This window comes from Ranitomeya imitator, chromosome 1 (genome assembly GCF_032444005.1).
Source record: "Ranitomeya imitator isolate aRanImi1 chromosome 1, aRanImi1.pri, whole genome shotgun sequence".
Lineage (NCBI taxonomy): Eukaryota > Metazoa > Chordata > Amphibia > Anura > Dendrobatidae > Ranitomeya > Ranitomeya imitator.
Window position 1 is genome coordinate 655,579,892 of NC_091282.1, and position 16,871 is coordinate 655,596,762.

Sequence of the window (16,871 nt, forward strand, 5' to 3'; positions counted from 1 at the left end):
GACACTGTGAAGCTCCGTCATCAGCAGTGCTTCCAGCAGGTTTCTATATGACACTGTGAAGCTCCGTCATCAGCAGTGCTTCCAGCAGGTTTCTATATGACACTGTGAAGCTCCGTCAGCAGCAGTGCTTCCAGGAGATTTCCTGTATGTGACACTGTGAAGCTCCGTCAGCAGCAGTGCTTCCAGGAGATTTCCTGTATGTGACACTGAGAAGCTCCGTCAGCAGCAGTGCTTCCAGGAGATTTCCTGTATGTGACACTGTGAAGCTCCGTCAGCAGCAGTGCTTCCAGGAGATTTCCTGTATGTGACACTGTGAAGCTCCGTCAGCAGCAGTGCTTCCAGGAGATTTCCTGTATGTGACACTGTGAAGCTCCGTCAGCAGCAGTGCTTCCAGGAGATTTCCTGTATGTGACACTGAGAAGCTCCGTCATCAGCAGTGCTTCTAGGAGATTTCCTGTATGTGACACTGAGAAGCTCCGTCATCAGCAGTGCTTCCAGCAGGTTTCTATATGACACTGTGAAGCTCCGTCAGCAGCAGTGCTTCCAGGAGATTTCCTGTATGTGACACTGAGAAGCTCCGTCAGCAGCAGTGCTTCCAGCAGGTTTCTATATGACACTGTGAAGCTCCGTCAGCAGCAGTGCTTCCAGGAGATTTCCTGTATGTGACACTGAGAAGCTCCGTCATCAGCAGTGCTTCCAGGAGGTTTCCTGTATGTGACACTGAGAAGCTCCGTCATCAGCAGTGCTTCCAGCAGGTTTCTATATGACACTGTGAAGCTCCGTCAGCAGCAGTGCTTCCAGGAGATTTCCTGTATGTGACACTGAGAAGCTCCGTCAGCAGCAGTGCTTCCAGCAGGTTTCTATATGACACTGTGAAGCTCCGTCAGCAGCAGTGCTTCCAGGAGATTTCCTGTATGTGACACTGAGAAGCTCCGTCATCAGCAGTGCTTCCAGGAGGTTTCCTGTATGTGACACTGAGAAGCTCCGTCATCAGCAGTGCTTCCAGCAGGTTTCTATATGACACTGTGAAGCTCCGTCAGCAGCAGTGCTTCCAGGAGATTTCCTGTATGTGACACTGAGAAGCTCCGTCAGCAGCAGTGCTTCCAGGAGATTTCCTGTATGTGACACTGTGAAGCTCCGTCAGCAGCAGTGCTTCCAGGAGATTTCCTGTATGTGACACTGTGAAGCTCCGTCAGCAGCAGTGCTTCCAGGAGATTTCCTGTATGTGACACTGAGAAGCTCCGTCATCAGCAGTGCTTCTAGGAGATTTCCTGTATGTGACACTGAGAAGCTCCGTCATCAGCAGTGCTTCCAGCAGGTTTCTATATGACACTGTGAAGCTCCGTCAGCAGCAGTGCTTCCAGGAGATTTCCTGTATGTGACACTGAGAAGCTCCGTCAGCAGCAGTGCTTCCAGGAGATTTTCTGTATGTGACACTGAGAAGCTCCGTCATCAGCAGTGCTTCCAGCAGGTTTCTATATGACACTGTGAAGCTCCGTCATCAGCAGTGCTTCCAGCAGGTTTCTATATGACACTGTGAAGCTCCGTCATCAGCAGTGCTTCCAGCAGGTTTCTATATGACACTGTGAAGCTCCATCAGCAGCAGTGCTTCCAGGAGATTTCCTGTATGTGACACTGAGAAGCTCCGTCATCAGCATTGCTTCTAGGAGGTTTCCTGTATGTGACACTGAGAAGCTCCGTCATCAGCAGTGCTTCCAGCAGGTTACTATATGACACTGTGAAGCTCCGTCAGCAGCAGTGCTTCCAGCAGGTTTTTATATGACACTGTGAAGCTCCGTCAGCAGCAGTGCTTCCAGCAGGTTTCTATATGACACTGTGAAGCTCCGTCAGCAGCAGTGCTTCCAGCAGGTTTCTATATGACACTGTGAAGCTCCGTCATCAGCAGTGCTTCCAGCAGGTTTCTATATGACACTGTGAAGCTCCGTCAGCAGCAGTGCTTCCAGGAGATTTCCTGTATGTGACACTGTGAAGCTCCGTCATCAGCAGTGCTTCCAGCAGGTTTCTATATGACACTGTGAAGCTCCGTCATCAGCAGTGCTTCCAGCAGGTTTCTATATGACACTGTGAAGCTCCGTCATCAGCAGTGCTTCCAGCAGGTTTCTATATGACACTGTGAAGCTCCGTCATCAGCAGTGCTTCCAGCAGGTTTCTATATGACACTGTGAAGCTCCGTCAGCAGCAGTGCTTCCAGGAGATTTCCTGTATGTGACACTGTGAAGCTCCGTCAGCAGCAGTGCTTCCAGGAGATTTCCTGTATGTGACACTGAGAAGCTCCGTCAGCAGCAGTGCTTCCAGGAGATTTCCTGTATGTGACACTGTGAAGCTCCGTCAGCAGCAGTGCTTCCAGGAGATTTCCTGTATGTGACACTGTGAAGCTCCGTCAGCAGCAGTGCTTCCAGGAGATTTCCTGTATGTGACACTGTGAAGCTCCGTCAGCAGCAGTGCTTCCAGGAGATTTCCTGTATGTGACACTGAGAAGCTCCGTCATCAGCAGTGCTTCTAGGAGATTTCCTGTATGTGACACTGAGAAGCTCCGTCATCAGCAGTGCTTCCAGCAGGTTTCTATATGACACTGTGAAGCTCCGTCAGCAGCAGTGCTTCCAGGAGATTTCCTGTATGTGACACTGAGAAGCTCCGTCAGCAGCAGTGCTTCCAGCAGGTTTCTATATGACACTGTGAAGCTCCGTCAGCAGCAGTGCTTCCAGGAGATTTCCTGTATGTGACACTGAGAAGCTCCGTCATCAGCAGTGCTTCCAGGAGGTTTCCTGTATGTGACACTGAGAAGCTCCGTCATCAGCAGTGCTTCCAGCAGGTTTCTATATGACACTGTGAAGCTCCGTCAGCAGCAGTGCTTCCAGGAGATTTCCTGTATGTGACACTGAGAAGCTCCGTCAGCAGCAGTGCTTCCAGCAGGTTTCTATATGACACTGTGAAGCTCCGTCAGCAGCAGTGCTTCCAGGAGATTTCCTGTATGTGACACTGAGAAGCTCCGTCATCAGCAGTGCTTCCAGGAGGTTTCCTGTATGTGACACTGAGAAGCTCCGTCATCAGCAGTGCTTCCAGCAGGTTTCTATATGACACTGTGAAGCTCCGTCAGCAGCAGTGCTTCCAGGAGATTTCCTGTATGTGACACTGAGAAGCTCCGTCATCAGCAGTGCTTCCAGGAGGTTTCCTGTATGTGACACTGAGAAGCTCCGTCATCAGCAGTGCTTCCAGCAGGTTTCTATATGACACTGTGAAGCTCCGTCAACAGCAGTGCTTCCAGGAGATTTCCTGTATGTGACACTGAGAAGCTCCGTCAGCAGCAGTGCTTCCAGGAGGTTTCCTGTATGTGACACTGAGAAGCTCCGTCAGCAGCAGTGCTTCCAGGAGATTTTCTGTATGTGACACTGAGAAGCTCCGTCATCAGCATTGCTAGCGTCCAAACAACACATGCCAACTTCCCCTATAGGCTCCCAAATATAAGGAAAGAGTTGTCATTTTCATTCAGCCAGAAGAACCTCCCTAACAGGAACAGCCATATTGTTTGGAGTCACATTATGTGTCCCCTGCCTCCTGATGGCCAGCTCCTCCGATATCAGGGTCTCGCAGGGCTGCAGCTGCTGTGACCTTGAAGGAGGCGAGGGGGCTGCATGTTGTCCCCTGCGCACATCCCAATATTATTTTAAGTGAATTACAGGTATAAATAGCTGGGATTAAAGGGGAACTCCGCCGGCAGCACACTTGTCAGGAAGCCTTTGAAGTGACTTAAATCCTGACCACTGTCCATGTAACACAACACGCCTGGTATAGGGAGCGACAGCTGTTATAATGATATTATGAGACCCCCTGAGCTGCAAGAGCGGTGACAATATGAAACTGTAGAGGGGGCGAGACGTCCACCGAGAGAGCCTCTGCTTCTGGCTAAGTAAACTGCTAACAGCGCCGGACGTATCTATCAAATGTCCTACAACAAGCTGCCACATGCAAACCTGTACGCCAGGGGATGTCAAAGACTAACCTGGTATAACCTGGGTATCTTCTGTACATACGGTAATTATATATGTACAGCCAGTATAACCTTGTCATCTCCTATATATAATTATATGTACAGCTGGTATAACCTGGGCATCTCCTGTATATAATTATATATGTACAGCTGGTATAACCTGGGCATCTCCTGTATATAATTATATATGTACAGCTCATATAACCGGGGGCATCTCCTGTATATAATTATATATGTACAGCTGGTATAACCTGGGCATCTCCTGTATATAATTATATATGTACAGCTGGTATAACCTGGGCATCTCCTGTATATAATTATATATGTACAGCTGGTATAACCTGGGCATCTCCTGTATATAATTATATATGTACAGCTGGTATAACCTGGGCATCTCCTATATATTATTATATGTGTATATTACAGCTGGTATAACCAGAGCATCTCCTGTATATAATTATATATGTACAGCTGGTATAACCTGGGCATCTCCTGTATATCATTATATATGTACAGCTGGTATAACCTGGGCATCTCCTATATATCATTATATATGTACAGCTGGTATAACCTGGGCATCTCCTGTATATAATTATATATGTACAGCTGGTATAACCCGGGCATCTCCTGTATATCATTATATATGTACAGCTGGTATAACCTGGACATCTCCTGTATATAATTATATATGTACAGCTGGTATAACCTAGGGATCTCCTGTATATAATTATATATGTACAGCTGGTATAACCTGGACATCTCCTGTATATAATTATATATGTACAGCTGGTATAACCTGGGCATCTCCTATATATCATTATATATGTACAGCTGGTATAACCTGGGCATCTCCTGTATATAATTATATATGTACAGCTGATATAACCTGGGCATCTCCTGTATATAATTATATATGTACAGCTGGCATAACCTGGGCATCTCCTGTATATCATTATATATGTACAGCTGGTATAACCTGGATATCTCCTGTATATAATTATATATGTACAGCTGGTATAACCTGGGCATCTCCTGTATATCATTATATATGTACAGCTGGTATAACCTGGGCATCTCCTGTATATAATTATATATGTACAGCTGGTATAACCTGGGCATCTCCTGTATATAATTATATATGTACAGCTCGTATAACCTGGGCATCTCCTATATATCATTATATATGTACAGCTGGTATAACCTGGGCATCTCCTGTATATAATTATATATCTACAGCTGGCATAACCTGGGCATCTCCTGTATATCATTATATATGTACAGCTCGTATAACCTAGGTATCTCCTGTATATAATTATATATGTACAGCTGGTATAACCTGGGCATCTCCTGTATATAATTATATATGTACAGCTCATATAACCGGGGGCATCTCCTGTATATAATTATATATGTACAGCTGGTATAACCTGGGCATCTCCTGTATATAATTATATATGTACAGCTGGTATAACCTGGGCATCTCCTGTATATAATTATATATGTACAGCTGGTATAACCTGGGCATCTCCTGTATATAATTATATATGTACAGCTGGTATAACCTGGGCATCTCCTATATATTATTATATGTGTATATTACAGCTGGTATAACCAGAGCATCTCCTGTATATAATTATATATGTACAGCTGGTATAACCTGGGCATCTCCTGTATATCATTATATATGTACAGCTGGTATAACCTGGGCATCTCCTATATATCATTATATATGTACAGCTGGTATAACCTGGGCATCTCCTGTATATAATTATATATGTACAGCTGGTATAACCCGGGCATCTCCTGTATATCATTATATATGTACAGCTGGTATAACCTGGACATCTCCTGTATATAATTATATATGTACAGCTGGTATAACCTGGGCATCTCCTATATATCATTATATATGTACAGCTGGTATAACCTGGGCATCTCCTGTATATAATTATATATGTACAGCTGATATAACCTGGACATCTCCTGTATATAATTATATATGTACAGCTGGTATAACCTGGGCATCTCCTGTATATAATTATATATGTACAGCTGGTATAACCTGGACATCTCCTGTATATAATTATATATGTACAGCTGGTATAACCTGGGCATCTCCTATATATCATTATATATGTACAGCTGGTATAACCTGGGCATCTCCTGTATATAATTATATATGTACAGCTGATATAACCTGGACATCTCCTGTATATAATTATATATGTACAGCTGGCATAACCTGGGCATCTCCTGTATATCATTATATATGTACAGCTGGTATAACCTGGATATCTCCTGTATATAATTATATATGTACAGCTGGTATAACCTGGGCATCTCCTGTATATCATTATATATGTACAGCTGGTATAACCTGGGCATCTCCTGTATATAATTATATATGTACAGCTGGTATAACCTGGGCATCTCCTGTATATAATTATATATGTACAGCTCGTATAACCTGGGCATCTCCTATATATCATTATATATGTACAGCTGGTATAACCTGGGCATCTCCTGTATATAATTATATATCTACAGCTGGCATAACCTGGGCATCTCCTGTATATCATTATATATGTACAGCTCGTATAACCTAGGTATCTGCTGTATACCATTGTATATGTACAGCTGCTATTATCTGGGTATTTTATGTATAATTAAATGTGTGTAGCAGATATTGGCAATCCATGAGATTATAATTGCTGCTATGATGGGACAGTATCCTATTAAAAAAAGAGATAAGAGGGTTTATAAATCTTTGTACTTTGCACAATTTTAATTTTTCTGCTCATGTTAGGAGTTCATAAACAGGACCATTAAAGCTCTAATGTTGTCTGCTGTGCGTCTATAAACCCTCGCCTCATGTTAGAGAGAATCCATCACAGGGAAATAGGATTACTTTCACTAGATAAGTACCCACTACTATTAACGTTAATTTCCATGGAAGGGATCCAAATTTCAGAAAACCTTTGATTAAGGGGAATTCTTGCCAATAGCAAAGGGGAATGTGTTCATTCATAAGGACACAAATTACCACTGGATTCAGCTATGTTGTCCTTACAGGGCGACTCTCCAGCACTACTATAATACTGCCTACTATATCCAGGAGCATAACTACTATAATACTGCCCCATATATACAAGAATATAACTATGATAATACTGACTACTATGTACAAGAACATAATACTATAATACTACTCCTATGTACAAGAATTTAACTACGGTACTATAACACTGCCCTCTATGTACCAGAATATAACTACTATAATACTGCCCTCTATGTACCAGAATATAACTACTATAATACTACCCCTATGTACAAGAATATAACTACTATAATACTGCTTCTATGTACAAGAATATAACTACTATAATACTGCCCCTATGTACAAGAATATAACTACTATAATACTGCCCCTATGTACAAGAATATAACTACTATAATACTGCTCCTATATAATTACTATAATACTACCTCATATGTACAAGAATATAACTACTATAATACTGCCCCTATGTACAAGAATATAACTACTATAATACTGCTCCCTATGTACAAGAATATAACTACTATAATACTGCCCCTATGTACAAGAATATAACTGCTATAATACTGCCCCTATGTTCAAGAATATAACTACTATAATACTGCCCCTATGTACAAGAATATAACTACTATAATACTGCTCCTATATAACTACTATAATACTACCTCATATGTACAAGAATATAACTACTATAATACTGCCCCTATGTACAAGAATATAACTACTATAATACTGCTCCTATATAACTACTATAATACTACCTCATATGTACAAGAATATAACTACTATAATACTGCCCCTATGTACAAGAATATAACTACTATAATACTGCTCCTATATAACTACTATAATACTGCCCCTATGTACAAGAATATAACTACTATAATACTGCTCCTATATAACTACTATAATACTGCCCCTATGTACAAGAATATAACTACTATAATACTGCTCCCTATGTACAAGAATATAACTACTATAATACTGCCCCTATGTACAAAAATATAACTACTATAATACTGCCCCTATGTACAAGAATATAACTACTATAATACTGCCCCTATGTTCAAGAATATAACTACTATAATACTGCCCCTATGTACAAGAATATAACTACTATAATACTGCCCCTATGTACAAGAATATAACTACTATAATACTGCCCCTATGTTCAAGAATATAACTACTATAATACTGCCCCCTATATACAAGAATATAACTACTATAATACTGCCCCTATGTACAAGAATATAACTACTATAATACTGCTCCTATGTACAAGAATATAACTACTATAATACTGCTCCTATGTACAAGAATATAACTACTATAATATTGCTCCCTATGTACAAGAATATAACTACTATAATACTGCCCCTATGTACAAGAATATAACTACTACTATACTGCCCCTATGTACAAGAATATAACTACTATAATACTGCCCCCTTTGGGACTGATTAGAACTCATTTCTTTACATGTGGTTGGAATGGGGTTGGGCTCTTAGCTGTTGATTTCGGGATTTGCTGTCGTTCTCTTACAATCTTTTCTCTTACATTTCAGATTTACAGTCGCCATTGAAGTTGAAGGGCCCTTCTGTGATCCCGAAGCGGCACTGCGGTAAGGCTCTGAGTATCTGTAACCTGTCTGCGTTATGTGTCTTGCCTAGTTTACAGTCTGGTGGAGCTGCTGCAGTATGACAGCCATTTACTTGCCAGATGTCACCACCAGGGCTGTTTATAGGCAATTTATGGTTAACCCAGTCAAAGTGAGTCCCATAAAACACATCACCATCTGCAGCTCTAATCTATTCCTATGCTTCCTGAATGGTACGTAACTGCAGTACCTGACACAGTCACCTCTGAATATGGCGCTGTTCATGAATGAACCATGAAGAGGACGACCTTAGTCATCAAAGCTGTTTTAATCAGTTCATCTGTAGAGGTCCTATGGGTCAGATCTCACGATTATTATAGTCTCCTTTAATTTCCTTACCTTTATTCAATAGTTCTGTTTGCTGTCAATGAATGAATAAATGAAAAAAATAAGTGTATATATATATATATATATATCTGCTTATGTGTCTGGGTGGCCGTACACTACATAAACAGCACATGTCAAAAATTGGAAGTATATGTATCAAGCAAAATTCTTTGAAGGTGAGCTATAAATGTGTAAATGTGGGTGACCCCATCCGGTGGGGATGGTTTTAGCAGATCCAGTGTTTCCAACATGTCTGACTAAGGAATTTCTCCTTGATAGAGAAAGACAAATGAGGCAGCATAGCAAGAAGTGATGCGCCGGCCGCAAAGGTCAGCTGCCCGGGTTTGGGTTCCTCGGCTTCTCTAATAATGCACAAAACACAGATTTTTCCAATAATCCAATAACTTTACTCCCAAGGTAGTTTACCTGCGGTTAATTTAAGCACTTTGTCTGTGCGCTTAATCTGGGATGAGCCTATGTGGGTCATCTTTGAGGGTCAAGAAACAGAATCAAGGCAATGTAAATTCTTCTCCTATCTGGCTGGGGCAAGCGGGTCACCAGAGGATTAGTGTGGGTGGTGGGGCATGTGATGTATTAATCTGGCTAATGCTGTTGTGTACAGGAGGGTGCGGTATTGGAGGGCGGAGTACCGCACCCTCCTGTATACCTGATGTCCTGACGGATGTATTTCATTTATCTCCTCCAATAAAGTTCACGATCTTCACTGCTATCTTGGGGTGAGTGCCGCATATTTTTCCTCTTTTCGAATGCACTTGGACTTTTGCTTGATATTTCTATGCAGAGCACCGAAAAACCCTTAGCTTTTGTTGACGCCTGACATCCAGCTGTCCACTATTAGTCCTGCTCATTGGAATTCGTATTGCTCTAGTGCCGTTCTATCTTTCATACTCGTTGTGGCTTACAATATGGTTTCTCTGTAGGATCAAAAATAGAATTCAGTGGTGACCACCTTTCCCCTCCATGTCGTGAAGACAATGTGAGGAACTCACTGGACAGCTCAGAGTGGACAGTGGCGTCCTACCGGACAGCTCAGAGTGGACAGCGGCGTGCTACCAGACAGCTCAGAGTGGACAGCAGCATGCTACCGGACAGCTCAGAGTGGACAGCGGCGTGCTACCGGACAGCTCAGAGTGGACAGCGGCGTGCTACCGGACAGCTCAGAGTAGTCAGCTGCGTGCTACCGGACAGCTCAGAGTAGTCAGCGGCGTGCTACCGGACAGCTCAGAGTGGACAGCGGTGTGCTACCAGACATCTCAGAGTGGACAGCGGCGTGCTGCTGGACAGCTCAGAGTAGTCAGCGGCATGCTACCGGACAGCTCAGAGTGGACAGCGGCATGTTACCGGACAGCTCAGAGTGGACAGCGGCGTGCTACCGGACAGCTCAGAGTGGACAGCGGCGTGCTACCGGACAGCTCAGAGTAGTCAGCTGCGTGCTACCGGACAGCTCAGAGTGGACAGTGGCGTGCTACCAGACAGCTCAGAGTAGTCAGCTGCGTGCTACCGGACAGCTCAGAGTAGTCAGCTGTGTGCTACCGGACAGCTCAGAGTGGACAGTGGCGTGCTAGCGGACAGCTCAGAGTAGTCAGCTGCGTGCTACCGGACAGCTCAGAGTGGACAGCGGCGTGCTACTGGACAGCTTGCTCTACTTTACTCCCAAGGTAGTTTACCTGCGGTTAATTTAAGCACTTTGTCTGTGCGCTTAATCTGGGATGAGCCTATGTGGGTCATCTTTGAGGGTCAAGAAACAGAATCAAGGCAATGTAAATTCTTCTCCTATCTGGCTGGGGCAAGCGGGTCACCAGAGGATTAGTGTGGGTGGTGGGGCATGTGATGTATTAATCTGGCTAATGCTGTTGTGTGCAGGGCAATGAACGGGCAGAAGGTGGTAAGCCGTTTCCCAGCACCGAGATCTGGTCTCCAGCTAATCTGGAGCTGTTAACTGGAAGAACATAACTGGGATTAATGAGCCGCTGGCCCCAGAAGGGATTAGGAGCGTGACCCCTCCTTAGCCGCAGTACAGTAGGCAAGGTGTAATTGTAACAAACAGTATTGTACTGCTGTGTGCAATATATGATGGACAATTGTACTTATAATTACTGCCCCCTGTGGAGCACATAATTCTATTACCTTTTTTGGGACATCTCGGCAAAATGCAGTAAGGATAACGAGCAGGTAACCCTATTGCCTATAATAATCAGGTACCATTAGGGGTACAATGCTGTGAATCCTGTGCATATTACTGTCACTTGCTTCTTACCAATAATAATAATTAGAAATTTCAAGCTACTATGTTGTCTATTCTGTGTCTATTACTGTCACTTGCTTTTTACCTTTGTGAGTTCTGTGCACACTACTGTCACTTGCTTCCTACTTATAATGATTAGAGATTACCAAGCTACCATACTGTTATTCTGTGGCTATTACTGTCACTTGCTTTTTACCTATGTGTGTTCTGTGCACACTACTGTCACTTGCTTCTTAAGGTACCTTCACACATAACGATATCGTTAACGATATCGTTGCTTTTGGTGACGTTGCAACGATATCGTTAAGGAAATCGTTATGTGTGACAGCGACCAACGATCAGGCCCCTGCTGGGCCATCGTTGGTCGCTGAACAAAGTCCAGAACTTTATTTCGTCGCTGGATCTCCCGTGGACATCGCTGGATCGGCGTGTGTGACACCGATCCAGCGATGTCTTCACTGGTAACCAGGGTAAACATCGGGTAACTAAGCGCAGGGCCGCGCTTAGTAACCCGATGTTTACCCTGGTTACCATCCTAAAAGTAAAAAAAACAAACACTACATACTTACCTACCGCTGTCTGTCCCCGGCGCTGTGCTCTGCACTCCTCCTGTACTGGCTGTGAGCGTCGGTCAGCCGGAAAGCAGAGCGGTGACGTCACCGCTCTGCTTTCCGGCCGCTGTGCTCACAGCCAGTACAGGAGGAGTGCAGAGCACAGCGCTGGAGGACAGACGGCTGTAGGTAAGTATGTAGTGTTTGTTTTTTTTTACTTTTAGGATGGTAACCAGGGTAAACATCGGGTTACTAAGCGCGGCCCTGCGCTTAGTTACCCGATGTTTACCCTGGTTACCAGTGAAGACATCGCTGGATCGGTGTCACACACGCCGATCCAGCGATGTCAGCAGGAGTCCAGCGACGAAATAAAGTTCTGGACTTTGTTCAGCGACCAACGATGGCCCAGCAGGGGCCTGATCGTTGGTCGCTGTCACACATAGCGATTTCCTTAACGATATCGTTGCAACGTCACCAAAAGCAACGATATCGTTAACGATATCGTTATGTGTGAAGGTACCTTTACTGTCATTTGATTCTTTTACCTGGCTATGATAATTAGGTGCAACAGGGTTACAATACTTTGCATTCTCTGTCTGTTACCACTGCTTGCTTCTTATCGATAATAGAGATTGCCAGGCCATCACACTACAAAGCAGACACTTGCTCCTTATCTATGGTAATCAGAGAGCACCAGAACCACAATACTGTATATTCTGTGCTGATTGCTGTTATTTGCTGCTTGCCTATATTACAGAATTCAAGTCCATAAAACGGTGTACTCTATATCTATTTCTGTTCCTTGTTTCTTACATATTATAATCAGCGAGCACAATACTGTAAATTTTGTGCTACTGTCAATTGCTCCTTACTTATCATCATAGTGCACCAAGGCTATAATATTGTGAACTGTGTACGTTACTGTCACTTGCTACTTACCTACACACCAGGACTGCAATACCATATATTCAGTGACCGTTACTGTCAATTTTTACTTATGTTTATCAGATAATAATACAATGGCTATAATATTGTGTAATCTGTACATATTTCTGTCCCTTGCACCTTACCTATCATAATAAAAAAGCACTGGCACTGCAATACTATATATTCTGGGTACATGATCTCTTGCTGCTTACCTAAAATAATAATCAGACAGTACAATGGCTACAATGCTTACGTATTTTGTGCATAATTACTGTCACTTGCTCCTGACCAATGATAACCGCAGATCCCCTTATCTATGATAATAAAAGACCACCTGACCCGCAATACTGTTTTAGTCAGTTACAGCCACTTTCTCCTTCCCTATAATGAACACAGAGCACCAGGGTTTCAGTACTCTGTATTCACTTGCTTCCTACCTATGATAATCCAAGAGCACACAGCTACAATACTGTATATTCTGTGCAGATTACTGTCTCGTGATTCTTACCTATGTTAATCAGAGCTCAATTGTTAAAATTGCTGTCGCTTGCTTCCAACCTATGATAATATCACAGCACAATGGCTGAAATCCTTTGCATTCTGTGCACATGGCAGTCACTTATTTTTCTTGTCTGTGACAATGTGAATAGCATAAGGAGTAGAGATATACAAGCTGTCATCTCTACAGTGCCATATTGCGTTGTAATGGATTATTGTACATTTATTATTTTAAGATCATTAGTAAGTGACTTTAGTTCTGTTACTGGATAATTATCTCACATCTGATCGATTTTATTACATGTCTTCACTGTCTGCATTAACTCTTAAGAGTGGTGGACAACGGGCACCGCCTATACATTTACACTCCAGGCTTCCGTTATACTGGAAGACAAAGACTATCAGGACAATACATGACAGAACACACACTTTGACATTATAGGATCCCTGGCATCCTGGACTCCATGCATAAACATCCAAAGCCAAGGAGACAGACGGGAGGTGATAAGCAGCTAAAGCAGACACAACCATCTAATTCTGTCCTAGTCCCAAGCTCACAAGTGCCAGATGCAAGGTATCCCTGATAAGACAAGGATAAGGAAACTGGCAATTGTGTAGTTTCCCACGATGCTCTGTGCCTTCTAGCAATGCCCCCCTCCTCCATAAACATTGTGCATGCCAGCCTCTACATCATTAGATGTATAATCAACCTGCACAAAAATACTACAACACCGAAGATATACATGGACATACACATAAATACAACCCAATCCAATGCCCCTTTGTGGGGCTCAGATAGCCCTTTAACGCCCACATTAATGACCTAATGTCTCCCTGTCTTAAAAGCATGACTAACCCAACATCAATTTATCTTCCTGTCACAACCATCCAGGATTAGAATACATGACCCATTTTTGACAGGGTCAGATACAGCACACAATATAGTATACAGAGACCCCAGAGGATAGTCTTATGTAACCTATGGGAGACTGCGAATATAAGTGACAGTGATGCACTATATGTAGTATACATGAGGTCAGTATTATAGTAGCTATATCCTTGTACATAAAGGGCAGTATTATAGTAGCTATATCCTTGTACATAGGGGCAGTATTATAGTAGTTATATTCTTGTACATAGGGTACAGTATTATAGTAGTTATATTCTTGTACATAGGGGCAGTATTATAGTAGTTATATTCTTGTACATAGGGGCAGTATTATAGTAGTTATATTCTTGTACATAGGAGCAGTATTATAGTAGTTATATTCTTGTACATAGGGAGCAGTATTATAGTAGCTATATCCTTGTACATAGGGGCAGTATTATAGTAGTTATATTCTTGCACATAGGGGCAGTATTATAGTAGTTATATTCTTGTACATAGGGTACAGTATTATAGTAGTTATATTCTTGTACATAGGGGCAGTATTATAGTAGTTATATTCTTGTACATAGGGGCAGTATTATAGTAGTTATATTCTTGTACATAGGAGCAGTATTATAGTAGTTATATTCTTGTACATCGGGAGCAGTATAATAGTAGCTATATTCTTGTACATAGGAGCAGTATTATAGTAGTTATATTCTTGTACATAGGGGCAGTATTATAGTAGTTATAGTCTTGTACATAGGGGCAGTATTATAGTAGTTATAGTCTTGTACATAGGGGCAATAATATAGTAGTTATATTCTTGTACATAGGGGCAGTAATATAGTAGTTATATTCTTGTACATAGAGGGCAGTATTATAGTAGTTATATTCTTGTACATAGGGGCAGTATTATAGTAGTTATAGTCTTGTACATAGGGGCAGTATTATAGTAGTTATATTCTTGTACATAGAGGGCAATATTATAGTAGTTTAATACTGCCCCTATGTGCAAGAATATAACTACTATAATTCTGCCCCTTTGTACAGGAATATGACTACTATATTACTGCCCCTATGTGCAAGAATATTAATAGTTATATTCTTGTACATAGGGGCAGTAATATAGTAGTTATATTTTTGTACATAGTGGCAGTAATATAGTAGTTATATTCTTGTACATAGGAGCAGTATTATAGTAGTTATATTCTTGCACATAGGGGCAGTATTAAAGTAGTTATATTCTTGTACATAGGGGCAGTAATATAGTAGTTATATTCTTGTACATAGTGGCAGTAATATAGTAGTCATATTCCTGTACATAGGAGCAGTATTATAGTAGTTATATTCTTGCATATAGGGGCAGTATTATAGTAGTTATATTCTTGTACATAGGAGCAGTAATATAGTAGTCATATTCCTGTACATAGGGGCAGTATTATAGTAGTTATATTCTTGTACATAGGAGCAGTATTATAGTAGTTATATTCTTGTACATAGGGAGCAGTATTATAGTAGTTATATTCTTGTACATAGGGGCTGTATTATAGTAGTTATATTCTTGTACATAGGAGCAGTATTATAGTAGTTATGTTCTTGTACATAGGAGCAGTATTATAGTAGTTATATTCTTGTACATAGGAGCAGTATTATAGCAGTTATATTCTTGTACATAAGAGCAGTATTATAGTAGTTATATTCTTGTACATAGGGAGCAGTATTATAGTAGTTATATTCTTGTACATAGGGGCTGTATTATAGTAGTTATATTCTTGTACATAGGAGCAGGATTATAGTAGTTATATTCTTGTACATAGGAGCAGTATTATAGTAGTTATATTCTTGTACATAGGGACAGTATTATATTGTTATATTCTTGTACATAGGAGCAGTATTATAGCAGTTACAGTGCCTACAAGTAGTATTCAACCCCCTGCAGATTTAGCAGGTTTACACATTTGGAATTAACTTGGCATTGTGACATTTGGACTGTAGATCAGCCTGGAAGTGTGAAATGCACTGCAGCAAAAAAGAATGTTATTTCTTTGTTTATTTATTTATTTTTTTAATTGTGAAAAGTCTTTTCAGAGGGTCATTTATTATTCAACCCCTCAACCCACCAGAATTCTGTTTGGTTCCCCTAAAGTATTAAGAAGTAGTTCAGGCACAAAGAACAATGAGCTTCACATGTTTGGAATAATTATCTCTTTTTCCAGCCTTTTCTGACTATTTAAGACCCTCCCCAAACTTGTGAACAGCACTCATACATGGTCAACATGGGAAAGACAAAGGAGCATTCCAAGGCCATCAGAGACAAGATCGTGGAGGGTCACAAGGCTGGCAAGGGGTACAAAACCCTTTCCAAGGAGTTGGGCCTACCTGTCTCCACTGTTGGGAGCATCATCCGGAAGTGGAAGGCTTATGGAACTACTGTTAGCCTTCCACGGCCTGGACAGCCTTTGAAAGTTTCCTCCCGTGCCGAGGCCAGGCTTGTCCGAAGAGTCAAGGCTAACCCAAGGACAACAAGGAAGGAGCTCCGGGAAGATCTCATGGCAGTGGGGACATTGGTTTCAGTCAATACCATAAGTAACGTACTCCACCGCAATGGTCTCCGTTCCAGACGAGCCCGTAAGGTACCTTTACTTTCAAAGCGTCATGTCAAGGCTCGTCTACAGTTTGCTCATGATCACTTGGAGGACTCTGAGAC

At 42.0% G+C, this 16,871-nt stretch overlaps 1 protein-coding gene across 5 annotated transcripts in view; it reads left to right on the top strand.

Moving 5' to 3' along the window:
- The window catches only part of SEMA6C (semaphorin 6C), a 295,200-nt gene that overhangs the window by 47,736 nt on the left and 230,593 nt on the right, over nt 1-16,871 (top strand). For all 5 annotated transcript variants that reach the window (XM_069728756.1, XM_069728758.1, XM_069728757.1 and 2 more), the window contains exon 2: nt 8,632-8,688. The gene's annotated coding sequence lies outside the window, so the exon portion shown is untranslated. The remainder of the gene's footprint in view (nt 1-8,631; nt 8,689-16,871) is intronic.